The sequence below is a fragment of the Podarcis vaucheri genome, assembly GCF_965113315.1.
Source record: "Podarcis vaucheri genome assembly, chromosome: 4".
NCBI classification, from domain to species: Eukaryota; Metazoa; Chordata; class Lepidosauria; order Squamata; family Lacertidae; genus Podarcis; species Podarcis vaucheri.
This window is the reverse complement of record NC_138762.1, coordinates 34,091,003-34,114,985: the sequence shown is the minus strand read 5'-3', so window position 1 is coordinate 34,114,985 and position 23,983 is coordinate 34,091,003. Positions and strand designations below refer to the sequence as shown.

The window sequence follows — 23,983 nt, the reverse complement described above, 5'->3', positions numbered from 1 at the left end:
TTTCTTTCTTTCTTTCTTATTAATGTTGCAATACTTATATGAAATCTTTACATAGTGATACATATACATTATATTTGTAAATTCACATTTTTACATTTCATTATGTACCAACATTTATCCATTTCTTTCTCTTTTTTTGCTTCTTATTTCTTGCCCTGCGTCTTTCCTCCACCCGTGCTTGACTTCGTTGTTATTATTTTGTAATTTTATTATTGAGATTGTATTTTGTATCTTAATAATTAAACATTCATTCTTATATATCTGCTTGACTTAACTTAACTTAGTGAAATCAGTCAACTCTGAACAATGCTCTGTTCACCTGGACCGTGCAAACTGTCTCGCTCTTTGCCTAAAATTAAGGACAAGCCCTATTGGATCAAAGGTCCATTTAGTCCACCTATGGTTCTCACAGTGGACAACCAAATACTTATGGAAGATTCATGGGTGGGATATGAGTGCAACAGAACTCTCCTACTCATGTGCCTGAGCAACTGGTATTCAGAGGCATGCTGCCTCAATACTGGAGAGATAGAACACAGCCATCCTAACTAGCAACCATTGGTAACCTTTTCCTTTTAAAGCCATAAATGTTGGCAGCCATTACTATATCTTGTTATAGCAAATTCCATAATTTAATTATGTGCTGCATGTAAAAGCACTTTTTCTTTTTTTCTGTCCCAAATATTCCAACATTCACCTTCATTAGATGATCCCAGACTCTAGTATTATGGGGAAAGTATTCTCTTTATCCACTTCAGCGTAATTTTATACACTACTTATCATGTCCCCTCTTCTTCAACCTTTTTCTAAACTAAAAAAAACTCATGTGTTTTCATATAGGGATTTGCTTCAGCTCCTTGATCACTTTAGTTACCCTTTTATGACTATTTTCCAGCTCTACACTATCCTTTTTGAGATGCAGCAAGCAACCAGATCTGTACATATGAGGACAGGAATGCCAGGCAGGACAGTCAAGTGGATAAAAGAAAATGAGGACAAAGAAGGTAGAAACCAGAAAGCAGGGAGATGAGAACGAATGGAAGAGCCATGCAGTTGAAGAACAGACTAGCCAAGGCCAAAACAGGAGTGGGGCAAACAATTTTACAAGAGTGATAAGAGACGGGAAGTGCTGGGCACAACGGCTAAGAAGGAAGTTAAGAGACCAAGTGAGGGATCCAAGGGCAGAGTCAGCTCCAGGCTCTGGAGCACTCCTCCGTGAACAGAACACTGCCTCCTCAATGTTGTTGCTGCTACCCATTCGCTTGCCCAGCATACACCACCACCCAGAAGGAGACAACCTGAGAAGCAGGGTATGCCTTTCCTTCTCCTTGCCTTTGTCAGTGACTGCTCATTTACAGCAACAGCAAGGATAAGGGAGTTCTGATGAGTGGCAGGAGGCCAGCTCCATGGGTGTGGGCATCCGCTGATATTTTTCAGGACTGGGAGGAGTGAATACTCAAAATAAACAAAAACAAAGAAGCATGCGTAACTGAAAAGTGCTAGCAGGCAAGATTCTCACAAAAGAAGTGAGGAAACAATTTGCCTGCAAAATTTGCTTCATACTGTTAGGTTTACCCAGGGAGGAGGCAACTACCACCCCTTGCACCATCCCCATGGACACCCATGGGGCTCAGCAAATGCCTGGCAATACCAATCCATGATGCTTACCCTATTAAGGGGACATAGTACTGTGTTGTTTAAAATCTAGATCCTGAAAATGAATTCTGCCAGGAGTGGCTTCTGCTGGCAAACCTAATTGGGGGTAGGAGGTGTTGAAGGTCAAGAAGAAGAGTTTGGGAATGGCTGTGCCAAAACTTCACGTATTAATTTGAACTAACCATCTAATTCTTTGAATTCCTTCTAAAATTTATTAAAACTACTTATTTAGCATGGATTAAACTTGATGGCCTTGATAATGTACAAAAAAACATTATTTTCAAATTATTTCATTTTTGTTATACAATTTTACAAGAGTTTCATATATTGCAGAGAAGTGTTCTATTGTTCCTGGATTGTAACAGAAACTTTTCAAGTTAAAAGTTAGCAACATATTTGAATACAAGGACAATGGAGTTCATTACAAAGTTTGTTCTTACTTACTAAAACTCTAATACATACCAATATATACATGTATGTGTGTGCATAAGCAAATATTTATGCAAATCAATTAACTGAGAATTACGCCTCAGTATTTAAAAAGTAACATGTTCCACAAGCCAGGGTGCATTCATTTGCCTTGCACTCGCTATGCCTCTAACAAATACTGTTTATGAGATCATGGAGGAGCATTGTGGCTAGAATGATAATTTCATTCTCAGCAAAGTTAGCGCTGATATAAATTCAGTAACAGCAAAATATTTTGCTGTATATAAACTGTAGCATATGGCAGTCTCACTGAAATCAGCAGGATTATTCATATACAGTAGTTTAAACTAAGGATATATTTATGGACTTTCCTCAACTGGGGCTACATACACCACTCAAATGAGTGCTGTACATAACTCCCAGTGCATTCCCTGTCAAACTGAGTTTTGTTGCAGTCTGTCCCTTTCATTATCTGTAACATAAATCGGCTAGGAACACTAATGTCACAGGATATATATGTCAGTTTATGTAGGCTTTCAATAAAGACTTAAATTTTGCTTGAGTATATGGATATATATATATATATGCAGGTTTTGGTGTCTTCGGGTGTCTTCCCGTGTAAGAGTACTCTTACACGGGAAGACACCCGAAGACACCAAAACCTGCATTCCTGTACCCGTGAAAATCTACGAAAGCATATATATATATATATATATATCTCCAGTTACAGACTCTTAAATCCCATTGAAATTATGTGTTTATGTGTTTAATTATGTGTGAAATTATGTGTGGAATATATTTTTATTTGAACATGACCCATATTTCAGCTGTGTGCAGCGACGCAGGTGGCACTGTGGTCTAAACCACAGAGCCTAGGGCTTGCCAATCAGTAGGTCGGCGGTTCGAATCCCCATGACGGGGTGAGCTCCCATTGCTTGGTCCCTGCTCCTGCCAACCTAGCAGTTCGAAAGCACGTCAAAGTGCAAGTAGATAAATAGCTATCACACTGGTGGGAAGGTAAACGGCGTTTCTGTGTGCTGCTCTGGTTCGCCAGAAGCAGCTTAGTCATGCTGGCCACATGACCCGGAAGCTGTACGCTGGCTCCCTCAACCTATAGAGCGAGATGAGCACCGCAACCCCAGAGTCGTCTGCGACTGGACCTAACGGTCAGGGGTCCCTTTACCTTTACCTAGCTGTGTGCAACATTGCTGCCCAAATTTGTAATATTCATCACACTGAGATAAAACTTCACCTTCTTCAATTTGAAAACTTGACAAAGGGAAATTGAGCATGTATATTTCTTAGAAAAACTTTATCTAATTTCCAGTACATAATATAAAAGGTGCAGCAGAAGGAAAAGGGATGAGAAGGGTCTACCATGCAGGGAGGTTGGTGGTTACCAAGCACAGTTTTTAAACAATCAATATAACATGAACCAAGTTGCTGACCTTGGAACAGGCAGAAAATAGGACTGCAAAAAGATAAGCATGTATTTTTTATTTATTTGGAAAAATTCATTTCAGAAAACCTCTACATTCACCTTGCTTCTGCTGAGTGGCAGTGCACCTCTTACAGAAGTCAACATTCTGCCAGGATCCCAAGGATGAGTATAGAGGCTTGGCACCATAGTTCAATATCAGACCATATAATTTGATTGAAGAAGGCCTCAAATTCAGACCCTGTTATCTTCAACTGAGATTCTTCAAGCAAACAGTGCTTGGAAAGACTCTGCCTAATACCCTGGAAGACTGCCACCAGTTGAAGTAGACAGTACTCTTCTAGATGGACCAGTAATATGGCAGCTTGGTGCGTAAATTTAATCCTCACTAATGTCGAGAGATTTTCATTTACATAGGAGGGCTCTACTACTGCTAAACAGAAAGAACCACCAAGAACCATAATATCTGTGTTGGCTTATAGAACATAGCATTTACAATGGAGCAAATGAACTATGACATTAATGACAAATTTGCTTACATTTTCACTTACGCTGAAACAACTATTTATTCTGGTTCAGAGTCGGAAACTCATTTTTAGTATATTAGAGTTACAAAATAAGAACTCCTTGTCAGTTTGGGGACCTTCAATAATTTATATTTTATACCAGAAGAAGTGGTCATGTGCAGTTAGCATGCTTTTTATTACATGTAGACATTGGTAGATAGGGAGTACAATTCCACTGAGGGTTTGAGATGAGAGCAACCCTACAGAAGAAACAATAATGTTGTGTATCTTGGGATTTTCTTCTCACAGGCAGAAAAGCTGTTGTGTGAGATTTCAAGTTGACCTCCAGAATCAGTTACTTGAGAAACAACCCCAGGTACCCCAGATATGTACAAGCACAAAGAAAACTAGACCAAAGAACTGGCTCCCAAGGGAGATTACAGAAATCCCACTGTTAGAATACTGTACGTATGCTCAACTACAGCAGCTGGTGGTCTAACTCTGCTCCTATGGAATGCCTTGGGATTTAATTAGCAAGTTTCAGTTTAAGACAATGCTAGATGCTTTTGAAAAGCATGCATTAAAACAGAACAAATATTACAAAAAAACCAACGGTTAACTAGAGGACAGTAGATTATTATTTTATATTCTGGAGATGGGATCATGAAATTCTTTGACTGCCCAACTGAAGATGCTAATAGAAAATATAACCACATCATGTAACATTTAAATGGCGGCTAGGTTTTTATTTTGCAATGTATTTGTTTACTCTTTATCTGTATGGTAAAGGTAAAGGACGCCTAACGGTTAAGTCTAGCCAAAGGCGACTATGGGGTATGGTGCTCATCTCGCTTCAGGCTGGGGGAACCGGCGTTCATCCACAGACAACTTTCCGGGTCATGTGATCAGCATGACTAAACCACTTATGGCGCAACAGAACACTGTGATGGAAGCCACAGCACACAGAAATACCGTTTATCTTTATCTGTATGATCTGGTATTCAAGTGGACATACAACAAAGCTGAATATTGGAAGATTCAGGACAGACAAAACTTCTTCATGTAAGTGCATAGTTAAACTATAGAATTCTCTCCCACAGAAGGCAGTGATGACCACCAACTTGGATGGATTTAAAATAGGATTGGACAAATTCATGGCAGCAAGGCTATCAATGGCAACTAACCATAATGGCTATGTTCTACCTCTAGCGTCAGAGACAGTATTTCTGAATATGAGTTGCTGGAAACTGCAGGAGGGGAAAGTGCTGTTGCACTCAGATCCTCATTGTAAGCTTCCCACAATCAGGATCTGAGTGCAACAGCACTTTCCCCTCCTGCACAAGCACCTAGTTGGCTACTGTGAGAACAGGATGCTGGATGAGGTGGGCCACTGGACTTGATCCAGCAGGTTCTTTTTATGTTTTCATGTCTGGCAATGGGGAGATGGTCCCTTGGCTGCCTGACACTTGCCCATCCACCATCAGGGTTTTGTAAAGAAGCATAAGGCAGTATTGTCTCCACTAACTGGCAGTGGCTCTCCAGGGTTTCAGAGAGGGAAAGTTCCCAATCCTACCTGAAGATTGCAGGGATTGAACATGGGACCTTCTGCATGCAAAGTAGACGCTCCATCACTGAGCTACAGTCCTTCTTCACAGGCATGAGTGCCACACAATGCACATCATTGAAGAGAAAATGTTGCAAGTTGCAGCTCATCGTATAGCACTAATAAATTGTACCTTTGCAGAAGGCCAGCTATGAGGCTCTTTCATTAGCTGACTGCATGAGGCGCTGTCTAGAAAAAGAAACACCCAAAAATGAAAGTCATAGGTTTACTTTACAGTTATTACAATTTATTTTTGGAAGCACACACACACACTTTAAAGAAAGAAACCTAATAATATTTTTGTGCTCTTTTTCTCTTTCCTTGTGCTCCATTTTTGCACCAGTTGCTTAAATTAGTTGGAGAAGCAGCTATGCATGAGAGACCGCACTCAGCAGGCTCTATCAGTCAGAAGTCAAGGATACATGTCCATGATTTATCATGCTTTTCATGGTAATTAGCCAGAGTGCCATTTTGCTTCCACTAGCATCACTCCACTCTTCCATCTCTCTCTCTCTCTCTCTCTCTCTCTCTCTCTCTTACCTTTGGTCTCTTTTTTCCTGCATTACATTTACATATTTCTCAGTCTCTCATCCCTTAGTATGTTTTATTTATGAATATAGACCTTCCTGATCATACTTTTAATGTAAAGGAGACTGTAATTAGTGTGTCTGTCTGCTGGGTTAATCCCTTTCCTACATTATATGCAAAGAAGTTAAGGGTAAGTAACAGTTTACAGTCAATATTAGGTTTAATTACGCTTAATGAGAGTTACTGTCTCCCTTTACTAACTGTACCTAGGAGTGCAACTCCTAGATGAATTTCCCTCCCAACCTCATTTTGTTACCTTAATAGTGCCACTGAGCACTGTATGTACAGTACTTTAATCTACAAAACCTCTTCAGGTGCAGCAAAATGTGAGGCACCTGTTCTGCAGGGATGCTGTAGAACCAGCACAGCTTCAAACAATGGCATCCTTGTGTGGAGGAGAGAGCTTTCTTATCTAGCACATTCTTGTACACAGTGTTACTGGGGGAAAATTGTTCTTCCAGCCTCTATAGATATTCCCTAAGAAAGTCTCCCATATGAGATAACCCCCACATTTAATTTAAGAAAAATTCCACCACCATATACTGATTTTCACTCTGCTTTTCTCCACCATTAGTTTAGTTTGTTAGTTGATTATATACTGTTTTACAGCTGAAGTCTTCAAAACAGCTCACGATATTTATAAAATGCAAAGGATGCAAGACAAAGAGGAGGGAAGAAGGAGAGAGAGAGAGTTCAGCCTAGTAAGATCAAGGCAGGAAACTAATGTCTTCTTCACCTGCCTCCAGGGATCATGGTTAAGGTCTCTCCTCCTTAACGACGGTATGTAATCACAGGACAAATCTTGGTTCCAGATCATGGTTGAGGAGAAGAAACATTATCCATGATTCCAGGTTGGATGACATGCTAAGCCAAACATTTGCTTAACACTCACATACCTGGAGCGAAGAGAGATGTCAGCAACACTTTATAAAATTGTGCATGATGCGCAGAAAGAAGAAATATCTTCCAAAATGCTAGAACTCTTGAATCACCCAGTGAGCCAGTTTGGACATACCTATCTGTCCTAAATAGCTCTAATGGCTTAAGGAGGTATTCCAATATGACTAACAGGGCTTTGTGCTATGCCTAATTTAAAGGGATCAGACAGGAGCCAAATATAGTTTCATTGGCAAAGCCTTAATAAATGTTAATTAGCAATCTACTGTATCTATACGTTAGAAATCCTTCCCAATGTCTAAGCCTGCAACTGGTTCAGTCCTCTGCATGTGAGCAGGGATGACGGGAACAAAATAACCAGTTTCGTACACACCCCAGGATTACACTGAACTTAAATATATGCTCACTGTTTTCTTGAATCCTAGTTATATGAATCCTGCCAGTGTAGGGCCATCAAAATAAAGTGAATCCAAAATATTTTGGGTTGTGTTATTGTTTTTAAGTAGTTCTGTTTCAGCTTCAGCAGAGTTTGACAAAGAGCACTATCACTAGAGTTTTATAAATAGATTAAGCAGTTCTGCATTGGGATGAGTTTTTTCCTCTCTTTTTTTCCTCCCTAAAATCAACATAGGCAATGATTGGCCTCCCTCTGTTAGCTTTACCGGAATATACGCTGAAAAATGTTTATATGCATATGAGTAAATACAAATACACACACACAATGCTGAACTTTGTGACGACAGCCTGTAAGTGGTTGCCCACATTCCCTGGGCAATGGTCAGCTTTGTAACTTTTTCCTGTTTCCTCAATGTAATGATTAACTAGCCTACTGGGCTATTATTCATGGCAGGTAGAACAGGAGCAGCCACAGCAGCAACACTGGTGGCCTCTTCCCATCAGACAGCCCTGCCAATCCTGGCTGGATATTCAAAATAAAAAGTTATTTAAAAAAGAAGCAGCAGCCAGCAGGAAGATCCTCTGCCAGAAAGAGTAAAAGACTGATCTCTCTCTCAGAAGTTTGTCATGCTAGAAACAATTTTTTTGCCACGACGAGTGTTCTCTTTAGACTAGCATATGTGGTGTTTATGCACTGTTTACATACTAATATTACCCTGTACCTACTATACATAGCAATGTTCTTGACACTGCCTATCTAGAATTTCTCAGTACCACTGCAAGTAAGTTAATTTAACAGCAAGTACTGATGCCACGTAGATGTTATGCAGTCACTATTAGAACAGATGGACCCAGTATTTCTATTCAGCAGAAGGTTCAGGCTGTATTTGTTCCTAAATTACAAAATGAAGTTGGTTTGAGTCGCTATGTCTTAACCTTGCTTATATATCTGGTAATATCACTAAGCAGGAAGCGTATAATTTTTTTATGGTGGCACTGGCAGACATTTTCAAAAAGCACATCAGAAGAGGGATTTTAAAAAGCCGGCCACTTTGTTTCTCTTCCCATGAAAATAATTTCCCTTTCCCTTTAAATGTTGGTGAAACGTTTCAATGTGAGTGAAAGCACTAAAGGGGGGGGGGCATTCTTAATTTGGTCCAGGTCTAATAGATGCATAGTTTACATTCTCAAGCATGCCCTCTATTTACCCCACAGCAATGGGGAGGTCCAAAAAATATCTACATGGTGCCTAGGGAACAACTTGCACCTTAATATCAGCAAGACAAAGGAGATGGTGTTGTACTTTTGGAGGAAGAGAGGAGAATCTCAGTGAAGACCTTACTTGGAAAATAAATACAACCCAGGTGGTTAAGAAAGCCCAACAGAGACTCCATCTCCTTAGAGTATTGCGGAAGAACGATGCCAATCAACATCTGATGATCTCCTTCTACCAGTCAACAATAGAAAGTGTCCTTTCATACTGCATCATGGTGTGGTACGCTGGTTTGACATAATCTGATAGAAAGTACCTACAGAAGGTGGTGAATAGCGCACAAGATATTATGGGCTGTCCCGTGAATCCGCTGGATGAAATAGCAGAAGAACTTTGCCTCAGGAGAGTGAGGAAAATTCTCAGGGTGGCCAGCACTTTCTTGATCTCCTGCCCTCAGGCAGAAGATATAGAAGCATGATTAGTCACACCAACAGGGTAAAGAACAGCTTCTATCCGTGTGCTGTTAGGCTGCTGAATGAAAAGATAACAACAGGGCAACTGACTTTCGGGTTTGGTAGGTGTGCATCAGTAAACGAGGGGAATTAAGACTAAGACAGCTGAGTGGAGGGGTGCTCATGTAATCTCACTGTATACAAGTTGAACAAGTGACAATAAAGTATTTCAATTTCAATTCAATTCAATTCAGTTTCAAGACCTGCAACAAAATGTTGCAGCATGAAGTGCCGTTGTTCAGAATTGCAGCCACTCTATTCCATTTTGCCTCCCAATCCATGGTTTTCCATTTTTCCTCCCAACTGCCAGTGAATATTCCACAGTCACCAAGCACTCTCAGTTTCATCAGGTTGTTTGGGTTTTATTCTCTCTGAAGATTTTTGTACTTTTGTAAACTTTTGAGGTTCCCCAAGTCTGACGATACCTTATGTAGCCTTTTTGGCTACATAAATGAAAATCTCCCCCATATATATATATATATATATATACACACAGTGGTGCCTCGCAAGACGAAATTAATTCGTTCCGCAAGTCTCTTCGTCTTGCGGTTTTTTCGTCTTGCCATGCACGGTTTCCCATAGGAATGCATTGAAAATCAATTAATGCGTTCCTAGGGAAACCGTCTTCAGACCAGGTCCGGGGACAGTCTGTCCCCCGACCTCTTCTGAAGGCTGGGGGGGGGGGGACAAGGGCTTTTCTTCCCACCCCCAGCATTTTAAAAAACCCTGGGACAGCGGAGGACTTCTCCGCAGTCCGGGGCGATCTTAAAATGCTGGCGGGCGGCATTTTAAAATCGCCCCGGACAGCGGAGGACTTCTCCGCTGTCTGGGGCGATTTAAAAGCCCCTGGGAAGGCAGGCAGGGGGGACAAAGACTTTCGCCCCCTGCCCGCCTTCAGAAGGTGTTCCCGCCCCCCGCCCCACTTCGGAACAGCTTTCCGAAGTGGGGCGGCTGGGGCAGGTGTCCCCACCCCCCTCCCCACTTCGGAACAGCTTTCCGAAGTGGGGCGGCTGGGGCAGGTGTCCCCGCCCCCCCGCCCTACTTCGGAACAGCTTTCCGAAGTGGGGCGGCTGGGGCAGGTGTCCCCGCCCCCCCTCCACTTCGGAACAGCTTTCCGAAGTGGGGCGGCTGGGGAGGTGTCCCCGCCCCCCCTCCCCACTTCGGAACAGCTTTCCGAAGTGGGGTGGCTGGGGCAGGTGTCCCCGCCCCCCTCCCCACTTCGGAACAGCTTTCCGAAGTGGGGCGGCTGGGGCAGGTGTCCCCGCCCCCCCTCCCCACTTCGGAACAGCTTTCCGAAGTGGGGCGGCTGGGGCAGGTGTCCCCGCCCCCCCTCCCCACTTCGGAACAGCTTTCCGAAGTGGGGCGGCTGGGGCAGGTGTCCCCGCCCCCCCTTCGGAACAGCGTTTTAAAATGCTGGGGGTCGGAAGCGAAGCGCTGCCGACCCCCAGCGCCCGACCCCCAGCATTTTAAAACCTTCCCGGGACACGGGGAGATTTTAAAATGCTGGGGGTCGGCAGCGCTTCGCTCCCGACCCCCAGCATTTTAAAACCTTCCCGGGACACAGGGAGATTTTAAAATGCTGGGGGTCGGCAGCGCTTCGCTCCCGACCCCCAGCATTTTAAAATCTCCCCGGGACAGAGACTTCTCTGCTGTCCCTTGGAGATTTTAAAATGCTGGGGGTCTGGAGGGAACGCTTCGCTCCCGCCTGCCAGCATTTTAAGATCGCCCGGGGCAGGCGGGGGGGGGAAGGCAGGCGGGGGGGAGCAAAGACTTTTGCCCCCCGCCGGCCTTCAGAAGAGGTCCTCTTCTGAAGGCCGGCTCTGGGCGAAAGTCTTTGCTCCCGACCGCCAGCATTTCCCTATGGGCTTTCGTCTTGCGATGCAAGCCCATAGGGAAATTCGTCTTGCGAAGCGCCTCCAAAACAGAAAACCCTTTCGTCTTGCGGGTTTTCCGTCTTGCGAGGCATTCGTCTTGCGGGGTACCACTGTATATTGGAATACTCTATATGATATACGTGCATGGAAGGAAGCAGATTTTAAAAAGGAAACACACTGAAATTTAAAGAGTTACAATGAAAGCAAAGTGCTGTCAATTAAAAACACATACCGTACATAAACACCAAATTAACCATAGTGGATGAAGGTTACAGCAAAAGATATTACTGATTTCTCCTATTGTTCAGCATATAGTGCAATATATGGATTTATAGATAATCAAAGTTAGGATAACATTTCACGGAACTCCTCACTTTTTTTGTTTCTCCTCATTTAAAATCTTGCTCACAAACCTGCCCAATATCCCATCCAATTGTTATATTTGGCTACTGCATTATTCGATTTAATGGGTACACAAACAGGCAGGTCATCCTTATACTTTTGGTTGGCGGAAATATAAATAAAAGAAGGGGAAAGGGAAATGAGATTGGTTGATATTAATGGTCTCTTGTTTTTGTTTTTATTTAAAGAAGTTAGTAAAAACAGAAATGTAGATGAGGCAATAAATACACTTCCAACTTTAAAAATATCTCTGTAGTTTAAACTTGAAGCTGTAAAAGTCCTGTCTGTCCATTTGATTGTACTCATTAAGGCTCCTTTAATTAACAGTATAGGAAATTAAACACAAAGTAAGACCCATAAAAATTAAACTGAAAAAGCATGTGGAATTAGGAGTTTGCATTTACCATCCCCGCAGGCTTGAAAGCTTGAAAGTCATGGAAAAGGTTGATTAGAAGAGTCGGGAAAACTGGACGCCTTCTTCCCTAAACACTCACATGACAGCTATCTCCTAGCATTCAGCATACATTGCAGCTCAATATTACACACAGATTTATAGTTTCCCTGCAGTTTCCTCTCTCTGCTTCTGCTATATGAATTCTCAAGCCCCACAGCCCCACTCCAGTAATTACGTCCAAATAAAGGAAAGGGAATGAAAGACGAGAAAGAGGTTAAACAGTTTTACACTATCCTGAGCAAGCTTGGTGCCAAATTGGTGAGCTGCTGGAGTTTCAAATGCACATTACTGCAGGAGTTTGATTTAAAGATTGCTGACAGTTTTAACATTCTGCACTTGAATGTACTGTTTGTGGATACAAAAAAAATATGTGAATCTCTTACACAGTTAAATCAAAATAATGTTCAGTACAACTAAATAAAAATAGCTGGGCTGTGGAATTCTAAGAAATTATAAACCAGAGTCCAACTCCTTCATATCAACACATAATTCAGGCGCTAGAGGTGAACCTTAAGGTTTCACTGGCATCTAGGATCATTGGGATGTTGTTTTATTTAAATGGGACTTCAGAAAATCTCACTCCTAGGGCTACATTTAGTAGGCATAAACCTACTAAAGAGCAGTACTTAATTATTTGTTTTCAAGCAGTGTTACAACCAATACTTTAGCTAATTAATGTTCTCCTCTGCACCACTTGGCAAAAATGAACAAAAAACGTGCTCTTATCTACTGCTAGCTATGCTCCCCACCTTTACGTAAATACAAAGGGAGATAAATTATACACACAAACCATTTTAAACATTTCTAAGCCATCCTTCAACAAAGGACAATTCATAAAACAATATATAACACAAGAATAAAAAAAAAATGTTCCTAACAACCTATGAATGGATTGTGCATTTCGATATTAGCAATGGATATTATTATTTTGCTTACAACCTCACACACACTTTTTTCAGTGATGACTAATAAAGCTGATCCATGGCTTTCAATAGATTGACATAAAATAAAGTATGGGTGGCCTCTTACTTGAGGACAGGGGGCTGACTTTCCAGACTGAAGGATGCTGCCGATGCAAGTATTGTGTTTGCCTTAATTCATCATTTCATATTTCAAAGGCAAAATGGAGGAGAGGCTGAATACATAAAAGGCTGCATTTACACAACACACTAAACCACGGTTCAGCGGTGCTAAGTCCATCCACAAGAAAGAGCCCAAACAAAGCCTGGGTGACATTTAACAAAAATTTGCAACGCTACAAATAATTTAAAAATCACCTGGCCAAGATTCAGTACTCCAAATAACTTCTGAAACATGTATAATTACACCATACAGGAAACTAGCAAGGTCTGCTGCTTTTAATTCTGTGATTATAATGGAATAATGGGCATATATGTTCAAGGGACTATGATGTCAGTGCTCATTTCAGCCAGCATTACAATAATTTGAATGCTCTTATTTTTTTAAACTATGATATTAAGAGTTTTTTTCTGACTTCATTTTGCAAAGTCCTCATAGTGTGCCTTTTTTAAAGGTGAGGGCAAAGATCTCCACTACACTGATAATACACTGAATAGGGGGCTGCTTTAAAAAGAGAAGGACTGGGTCATATTTCTATGTCTTGGATTGACACAAAAAGATGACCCAGGTCTCCTGATTTTGGGCGGGGGGAGGAACGTTGATCATTACTACAGTTGTACCCTGGTTTTCGAACAACCTAGTTCTCAAATGTTTTGGCTCCCAAACGACTGAAACCTGGAAGTGACTGTTCCAGACGGTTTCTGAACGTTCTTTTGGAAGCCAAATGTTTGGTGGGGCTTCCGATTGGCTGCAGGAGCTTCCTGCAGCCAATCGTAAGCCGTGCTTTTGTTTTCAAACATTTTGGAGGTCGAACGGTCTTCCACAATGGATTTCGTTCAACTTCCAAGGTGCAACTGTATATTAATCCAGGGTGCACTGGGGAGAACTCTACCATCTCGAGATTAAGATTTTTGTGATCAGTCCCTGACATTTTAAAATGCCTCTGTACCCAATAAACACAGGCTTTTTAAAAAACAAACAAACAGACCCTAACAGCATTATAACAACCACACAGCATTTAGAAGTTTTAATAACTTCTTAATTATTTTCAATATTCAAGTTAATGTTACCTTTCTTCGTCGGATACCAAAGGGGGTAAAAGCAATTCCTAACACTTCTTTTCTGTGTTGCTGAAAAGAAAAGAAAAGACTTGGGTTTAGTAATCTTCTCGAACGTCTTTCATTTTCATAACATTCAAGTGACTAAGCATTTAGCTGTAAGTAGGCACCTTATTGTGTATATACATCAACATATAGCCATCTGTTTAAATAAGACAAAACACCCAAACATTCACAGTTACAGTGCAGGTGATAAGCACGCAAGTATGACACTAATAGTCACCATACTGCCTTTATAATATTTTTTTTTTTTTGGGGGGGGGAGAAATTACATATGGCATCACAATATGGAAGTGTCAATAGATCCATGGATAAAATTGCCACTCATTTTTCAGTAAAAGTGAGGTTTCTTTCTCTATTAAGAACAAAAGTAATTGCCTGCAATAATGAACATTTTAGCACTCTCTCTTAGCCTAGAGATGCATTTATGAGGAATGTTGCAAGTAAATACTTTTAATAATTTAGGAGCTAAAAACTGCACATTTTAAAAAATCTATTTTTAAAAAACCAAGTGTCTAATGCTTTTAGAATTTCTGTAAGTTACAAATGGCTTTGTATTAACTGGTGAAACTTCAGAAATGTCTCAAGTGTGAACTTAAGAAGGTATTAGAAGTTTTTTTTCTTTCATTCCGTAAGGATTATTATTTTAAAAGCACACAGCCAAAAGTAAAAGGGTAAAATTATTATTTTTTAACTTTATTCTTTTGGAACTTACTTTCAGATAAAATTAATACAATCCTAATATATAAATTATGTTTAAAGTAAGTCCTAAGTCAAGTCTATATAAAAGAGATTTTGCAGTGAGAAGCTTAGAATTACTCAGTAAGAACTGTTTTAGGTGTGCCATGGGTCCTGTTTGTGCTGAGTGGCTTTTTAAACAAGTTTTTTACTTTGAAAAGCAGACCCAATATCATCACAAACTACTTGTGAAACTCCTCAGTTTCAAAAATGTTTGCCATGCAGCATAGAAAAATGCTGTTTGAGGAACACAAGTTGAACCCTTCCTTGGACACATTGTGAAATAACTGTGCCATTCTTTGGATCCAGACCTGTAGCTTTTCCAAGAAACTCCATTTAACTATTAGGCTCACAACTAATCCTTAAGTGGGAGGGTGGCCCCATCCAAAACATCTAACTCTGGAGTCATTACAATCCTCATCATGAATACCTTCTTTCTGCCCAGGCTGAACTTGAATGTGTTCTCTTCATCCAGCACAAAACTGCCTGAATAAACACATCCAGGCAATCTATTTACATATCGCGCAACTGTCCTGTTTTAAGCGGAACATCCCGAATTTACAGAAACACACACCCAGCTCCTGATTCCATCCTGGGATGTCCCATTTTGGCTCCTGCGGAACCAAAAGACACACTTTTTTTTGGGTGCTATATTCTCGCCTTCCGGAAGCAGCACTAGCTTCCGGATGGGGCAGGGTTGAGCCCTGAGGGAGGGAGCCAAGAGAGAGGAGATGGGGCCTGAGTGAGAGGGGCTGGGCTTAAGTCGAGGTCATGTCCTGATTTGCCTTACTGGAATGTTGGAGGGTATGCATTTGCCACACCTGGATTGGAGGAAGTGGAAATATGTTCACTGTGACACTGAACTACAGATTTCTGATGATCTCTCTCAGCAATTTGACGAACAGCTTGGAAGACAAGACTAAGGCTGCATTCAGACATGGGTTTTGTTGTGTTGGGTTTATTGGTTATAATGATAGCAGTTCCGCCCCAATTTCTAGCACGCCTTTTACATAGCACTACCTTGGTGTAATGGAACTGTGGCTTTCTTAATCAAGTTACAGATAGGTAGCCGTGTTGGTCTGCCATAGTCAAAATAAAAAAAATTCCTTCCTGTAGCACCTTAAAGACCAACTAAGTTAGTTCTTGGTATGAGCTTTCGTGTGCATGCACACTTCTTCAGATACACTGAAACAGAAGTTGCCAGATCCTTCTATATAGTGAGAAGGTGGGGAGGGGTATTACTCAGAAGGGTGGTGGGAATCGGAGATTGGCAGATAGCTGAGATGAGCCTGTTGATGACTCTTAATGACTGCAATAGGTCTTACAGGAAAAGGCAAGGGGTGAGAAGGTGAAAAATGGCTTAGTCATGTATAATGAGATAAGAATCCAATGTCTTTGTTCAGACCAGGTCTCTCCATGGTTTTAAGTTTGGTAATGAGTTGCAATTCAGCAGCTTCTCTTTCCAGTCTATTTCTGAAATTCCAAAGGACTTAACACAGACACTGGCACCAGAGCCTGCAATAAGCCCAGATGCCAACTTTGCTGCCACATACACCCGGACAACACCATTACTGGCCCCAACAACATTACACATACCATCTCGGGACTATTTAATTGCTCATCGTCTAACATTGTGTATGCCATCAAATGCCAACATTGTCCTTCAGCTCTCTATATTGGACAAACAGGCCAAACCTTACACCAAAGAATAAACGGACATAAATCTGACATCAAGAATCACAAAACAGAGAAACCAGTAGGAGAACACTTCAATCTCCCAGGACATTCTATACAAGATCTCAAAGTAGCTGTTTTACTACAAAGGAATTTCAGAAATAGACTGGAAAGAGAAGCTGCTGAATTGCAACTCATTACCAAACTTAAAACCATGGAGAGACCTGGTCTGAACAAAGACATTGGATTCTTATCTCATTATACATGACTAAGCTATTTTTCACCTTCTCACCCCTTGCCTTTTCCTGTAAGACCTATTGCAGTCGTTAAGAGTCGTCAACAGGCTCATCTCAGCTATCTGCCAATCTCCCATTCCCACCACCCTTCTGAGTAATAACCCTCCCCACCTTCTCACTATATAGAAGGATCTGGCAACTTCTGTTTCAGTGTATCTGAAGAAGTGTGCATGCACACGAAAGCTCATACCAAGAACTAACTTAGTTGGTCTTTAAGGTGCTACTGGAAGGATTTTTTTTTTATTTTTTCTTAATCAATATACTGACATGTCACACTAAAATTTAAATGGTGGGAAAGGACTCTATGCCTTTATAGTCCTCCAAATTTCATAAATGTAAACTGTCACAATTTTCTAAGGTAATGCAGTTGCAAAACGTATTTTTTTCCAGAACAACAAGGAATGCAGAAATGGGTGCTAAACTTCCACTAGATTCTACGAGATTTCCAGAAATGGCCTTTGCATCATGTGAAAGACCACATAAAATGCAAAAATGAACAGATAAAGAAACAAACTTAAGAACGAAATGCTGTCTGAATGCAGTCAAACCATGAAGCATTAAATATATCTATTCCCATAAGAGAGGAGCACGACCACTGCAACTGAGTGATCCCAACCCCAACTCACAGACTTAGAATGATACCATGGTTAAATGGTATTGAGGTCCAAAAGAAGGTCACATTTCCCTGTCATTTAAGGCAGTCTTTTCAGCTCCAAACCCAGGATGGAAAGCATAGAGCTTTTAATTCAAAACATGTATACAGATACGCCATTTCAACATTATGCTCACTCAAGTATATAACAGTTAGAAAATGTAATATAAATATATGTCTGAAGCATTCAGATATTTAACTTCAAAAAGTCTGAGATAGCTGATCATATCTAAATGGTGTCACCATGTACATATAGATGTATATTTAGATGTTAACCAAAATATTAGCTAACAAAAAAATGATTTTTTACTAAAGTAAGCAATACCAAAGCAAAAACAAAAAAAATGTTTACACATGCACCAGTCACAAGTTAGAGTAAACTTAACTTCAGAGAATTATTCTAGGCTCATCCAAAGGCTTGCAAAAGCCCAGCTTATCTTGCTCACTCCTTTCTTTGGATAACTGATAGCTGCCCCCTTTTCACTTGACAAAGTATCCTGGAAACTCCCTCAATTTCAAATGCGTTTTCCCATGGGACACTGGAATACTGGGAAAATGTAAATGCATAGTGCAGATGGAGCCCTAGCGTTTCTTTAACACAAACGGAACCAACAGGCTAAATGGCACTTAAAAAAAACACACCAAATAAAAACTTGTCTGGTTTTCTTCTCATATTTTTTTTTCATTTACTACTGCCAAAAATAAGGTTGAGTGGCGTAATTAAATGGCAAGTACTTCTGACCTTTACTTGCTACACTGATAAAAAGTTTTTTCAGCATACTGCAATTTGACCAAGAGAAATGGAGATAAGCTTAACCTTTCACTTCAAGTACTAATGTGTTATTTAAATTTGCCCTAGATATAAGTGAGATGCCACTATGGTTGTAAAGAGGTAGTTACAACTTTTTCTCTCCCCCATCACCATCCCTACCAAGCTTTATTAGAAGGCATAAAGAAGAGCACAATATGGTTCATATATAGAAATATTATACACACACACACCTCAAAATAGTCCACATTTAACACAAATTTAGTTGGAACCAAAATACTGAAAATGTGTGTATCACAGTAGGCAGAACCTCACATCATGATTCACTCTGTGGCCATATTCAAGCATTGTGAGCATCAAAACATAATAGTTTGGATTTGATATCCTGCTTTATCATTACCCGAAGGAGTCTCAAAGCGGCTCATATTCTCCTTTCCCTTCCTCCCCCACAACAAACACTCTGTGAGGTGAGTGGGGCTGAGAGACTTCACAGAAGTGTGACTAGCCCAAGGTCACCCAGCAGCTGCATGTGGAGGAGCGGAGACGCGAACCCGGTTCACCAGATTACGAGTCTACCGCTCTTAACCACTACACCACACTGGCTCTAAATCTAGTTGAATTATGGTCTGTGTATTATACAACTGTTAAATTGTCCCCACCGCTTGCCCACGCTTCCGTTTGCCCTGCCACTTTCCTCCAGGAAAACCTGAAGTTTACCACTGAATTGGACCAAACAGCAATTGGGTTTTCCCTGGGGAAAGCTGTGGGGCAAACAAAAAACCACTCGGGCCTGTGCTCTCTAGGCGCAGAACAAGCAAGAATGTGGATGAGGCCTTACACAGTACACAAGGCAGTATGGTGTACAAGACACAAACACAAAGCATGTTAAGTCTCTTCTCATAAACTACTGCTCTTCAAACTCGAAACATACTGATGACCAACATTCAGTCCCCACCGAATTATTTCAGTTTCTTTTGGTATAGTTAGCCATAAATTGTTACCAAATTAGCCAGGGATTTTTTTTAAAAAAAAGTCAAAAGGTACAAAATCTGAACAGCAAAAGGAAGTTTTCTAAGTGACACTTCCTACAACCAAGAACCCAAGCAATAAACTGAGCAATTTGTGGGACATTTTATTTATGCACATTAAATTGACAGCGTATCAATGCAAGATGTACCATGGTAGATGCTGGGCATGAGACCTTCAAATGGAATCAGGGCTTTTTTGTGACAATACTCACTGGTAGAGTACCAGCACCTCTTTTTTTGCTGCCCACAGCGGCCATTTTGCCCTGGCACCCATGACATTTTAATCAGTATGAGAGTACCAATATCTAATTTCCCCACCCCACCTCCCAAAAAGCACTAGCTGCAGTAACGTAGAAATGTGGAATTTGCTCCTTCTAAATATCTATCTTCATTCTTTCTGTGCAACCTTTAAAAACTACTTCAATACAGTTTTAAAAAATAATAATCAGAACATGCTTTCAAAGACCTAGTTTGGTAGCTCTTCCCTTAAAACACACACATGCGTTTTAAAGGGGGGAGGAGAGAGTATTTTGTTAAAGGTTTTATTCTAATTTTGCTGCATTATGTGTATCATTGTAGCACAGTAGCAGTGTAGAGAGAGCAAGAGAAACACACAAGAAAGGCCTGCATTTTGAGGTAGAAATTGTGTGAAGGGGGAAACTAAAATTTTCCCTGGTAAGCTGCAATTTCACATTCAGCCTGTGTCAACAGTAACTGAAAGTTATTAGGTGTTACATATCAAATTAGTTGACAGTTTATCTATGTCTAGTTAGCCGGGGAGAAGGGGGGCGGGGTTGGAATATTGACACGGCAAAATCAAACTGGCCTTAGTTGACCCCCTGGTATTTGTAGGTATAGCATAAAAAGCAAGCTTTAAATGGAGTATGTAGAACAAACCACCTTTCAGCCTCAAAGAGAAGTGCCAAATTGCCACAGATGGAAACACAGTACAGCTTTTGTTGACAAGGGGGTATCATTCACTCATGCTATCAGTCCTGGATTACCCTAGCACAGCCAGAAGGGATAAAGACAGAATACTCTGTTATCCTGGGGCCTTTTTGAAAACTTAATCCTATATCTACATAGCAAAACTGATAAGAGACACAATTCTGACTCTATTAAGATTAATGGAAATTTGTTATTGTTTTTCCAGTGGGGTAGTATTTCACTTATTTGTTACATTAGTGTTCTGCCTTTCCTCCTAGGGGCTCAGTACAGTGCGAGTTCCCAGCAAATTTCTCATCCAGCTTCTGGTGAGGCCTAGTCCTTTTTAGCTTCAGACAGAGAAGATATTCAACGTATTCTTATTTATTTTATGTTGTCTTTCTACACAGAAAATTCACAAGTATCTCTCATCATGAATTTTCCTTTAGTATGTTCATTGTGGAGTTTAATGTTAACTTTTTATAGCACAATAACATCTAAAAAATCAATAAATTCTACTTTATGTGGGACTGAATGTATTATTAATAAGTGTATTATTAAAATCGGTAAGATGGTGGTGGTTGTATTGTTGTTGTTATTTTTTTTTAAAAGCCATTCTTGTGAACAGAGTCAAGGGTGGAAAAGGTTCTATCAGCTCTCCGTTCTAACTAAATGAGTGGGAGAAATAACATTTCCATGACAATGCAGAGCTAGTGGGGTTCAGTTCTTATATCCCCCCTTTCACTCTCTCCTCTCGTGGAAGAAGATTCGTTAACTTAAAAATCAGCACACATGAGGCAGAAATAAATAAAATAAAATAAAAATCTAAAGTCTATAAAAAGTACACAGACCAACCTGCTTAATTATTAACAGGTAAACACGTCGCATCCTGAATTATTTACTTAATCTTTTTCAACTACAAACCTCAGACTTTTAGAGCATGAAATACGTGCTTTCTTTAAGAATGCAAAACAATTCCTTTAGAAAGCATTATATGTACACACACACACACACACAGCATTTTTGTTAACTCCACGCTGCCACTGTCCAAGTTTCTACTTCAGCGTGTTTTGAGGCACAGAAGTAAGCATTGTTCAAGTATCCAACATTTGCAAGTGCCACTTGCTCTGCATACCAAACTTGTTTTGCAAGTGCATCATTCTTTCAGTACAGCCATCATTACACCATATTTCTGCAGAATGCAAAAGTATATTTTGAAGCAGTGATTTCCTTAAGAAGCTACGGTATATGGGGGGGGGGAAGCTAATAAAGGTCAGAAACAGATGTTGTACAATAACAACTGAAGGAAACATGTATTGCAGTAGTAATTATTGTAGTACTTCAAATGCACAACTGGAAAATGTGTGAGGGACCCTTATTGAAGGTGGGACATTTTCTGTTCTCAAAGGTTCTGTTTTGCAGAAAGGCAAGCAAGAATTCACTTTAAAAACCTTAAAAAGCTTGAAAATCATTAGAAAATGCTTCACCAATGAAGGCCATGCACCCTGATATATTCTCCCTCATAACAACAACAACAACTTTATTATTTATACACCACCATCTGGGCAGGCTCAAGTATATACAAAAACATAATAAACCATCAAACATTTAAAATTTCCTGATACAGAGCTGCCTTCAGATGTCTTCTAAAAGTTGTGTAGTTCTTTACCTCCTTGACATCTGATAGGAGGGCATTCTACAGGGAGGGCACCACTGCCGAGAAGGCCCTCTGCCTGGTTCCCTGCAACTTCACTTCTTGCAGTGAGGGAACCGCCAGAAGACCCTCAGAGGTGGACCTCAGCATAAACTGGTTCTTATATTCCTAATATTCTAAGTCAGACCATGTAGCTCAGCACTGTTGACACAGAGACACATGGCTCACCAGGGTTCCAGGCAGGAAGGGGTTCATTTCCCAGCCCTTCCTGGAGACATCAGGGATTGAACCTGGGACCTTTGGATGCAAGGCATGTGCTCTACCACCTTGCTACAAAACACTTGTGTTCATTCTGAAAATATTTGGGAAATGTTGAAGAATATACTCTTCATAGTAACAGTGTTCACTGGATATTCTGCTCTGCACAGGCAACAGAACAGGCGTGCTCAGGCACACGTGAGTTCTGTATCCATTCACTAGGCAAACTATGCCCCAGTGTTCCCATGCACATTGCCACATATGTTCAGTCCCTGATATTATTGTGCTGAGAACAGAAGTTCTGCATGGGACTTCTTGTCACATTCACATGAACATAAACAGAACCTTTTGCATGAGTGGGAGCCCAGATAAAGCATGATCCCCAATCACACAAGGTTGGAAAGTGAAGGGGGTCACAATATGCACAACATTGTTGGGTTGCAGTTTGCCATCTTCTGTCCCCTTCCATCCACACTTTAATCATGTGCATGTCCATGCGAATGAGCGAACATTAACTAAAGAGGTGAAATAATCCTAAAGCCACAAAATGGAATGGGTCATTAAAGACCCTGGGGGAATGAGCACCGTTTTGAAATGCTTCCTTCATGTAGAACCAAACCCATGCAAAGCAAAACCATTCCATTCAAACAGAAAGTTACGGCATCAGGGAGAATATTAAGGTGAAGGAGCTTTAAACAAAAAAGAAGTGACCCCCTATATATACTATGGAGTGGTACAACGAGAGGGTTCTGCCACCTCTTTCTGCTTCAAGAGCAGTGCTTGGGGACATATTCTCAAATATAAAACTCTGTATGCTAAAATAACTAGTATTTTAAATGTTAAATGATAATTGCTACAGGTAATCCAGATGCTATAGTCACACACTGTGGTAGCGCATTAAGGTTTTGGTTTTCTTAAAGGAAGCTGTTACGATTATACAAGCCAGTTCAGAACAATGTCAAAGAGTATGTAGAGAATTTGCTGTCTCCAAGATTGGTTTGCCATGTTATAAATTGTTTCAGGGTTCAAAAGTTTCATTGGCTCCTACATAACCTGTCTGGGATTTAATGTATTCAGGAGAGGTACTTCTTTTTGTTCACTGTGAGTAGTCATGTGGTAGGGGCACATCAAAAGTGCTTTGGTCCAAGGGTTCCACACACCATACAGGAAGCAACAGAACAATAAGCAAGGTAAATATTTTTATTTTATGAAAGTTACAGCATGCAAACATTTTAGCATTTGCAGGTTGCATCCCCTAAACTGATGCTCTGAGTGTTCAATCCTGCTTTCTAAAGACATCAGCTGCGTGAGAGCCGATCCAGCTAATTTCTACCAGACCCACACCGTCATATATGACGTCAATACTGGGGCACATGTTTGTGTGTGTTTAAGGAAAAGGGCCTGTTGGGCCAAATTTGGCCTCATAGGTCGGCGGTTCAAAAACATGAGACAAATAATGGTCTACAACAGTCCAAGCAAATCATTTGAGAGTTCAAATCTGGTACGAGTTACCGTATTTTTTGCACCATAACACTCACTTTTTTCCTCCTAAAAAGTAAGGGGAAATGTCTGTGCGTGTTATGGAGGGAATGCCTATGGGTGGCATGCCTACGGATTTTCCTCCTCTAAAAACTACGTGCGTGTTATGGTCGGGTGCGTGTTATAGAGCGAAAAATACGGTATATCAGAACATCAAAAGTCCTTATTCATCAATTCTGGCTCACTCTAAACAGGAGCTCTGTAAGTCAAGTCCAGCTCCTAGATATGAGCCTGTGAAAGGTTCAAAAGGAGTATTGTTATCAAATGGGAGAAAGATGTTTGGAT

General features: G+C 40.7%; 1 protein-coding gene across 11 annotated transcripts in view; it reads right to left on the bottom strand.

Moving 5' to 3' along the window:
- The window catches only part of ZBTB20 (zinc finger and BTB domain containing 20), a 511,117-nt gene that overhangs the window by 406,463 nt on the left and 80,671 nt on the right, over window positions 1–23,983 (bottom strand). For all 11 annotated transcript variants that reach the window (XM_082221566.1, XM_082221567.1, XM_082221564.1 and 8 more), the window contains exon 2: window positions 14,119–14,178. The gene's annotated coding sequence lies outside the window, so the exon portion shown is untranslated. The remainder of the gene's footprint in view (window positions 1–14,118; window positions 14,179–23,983) is intronic.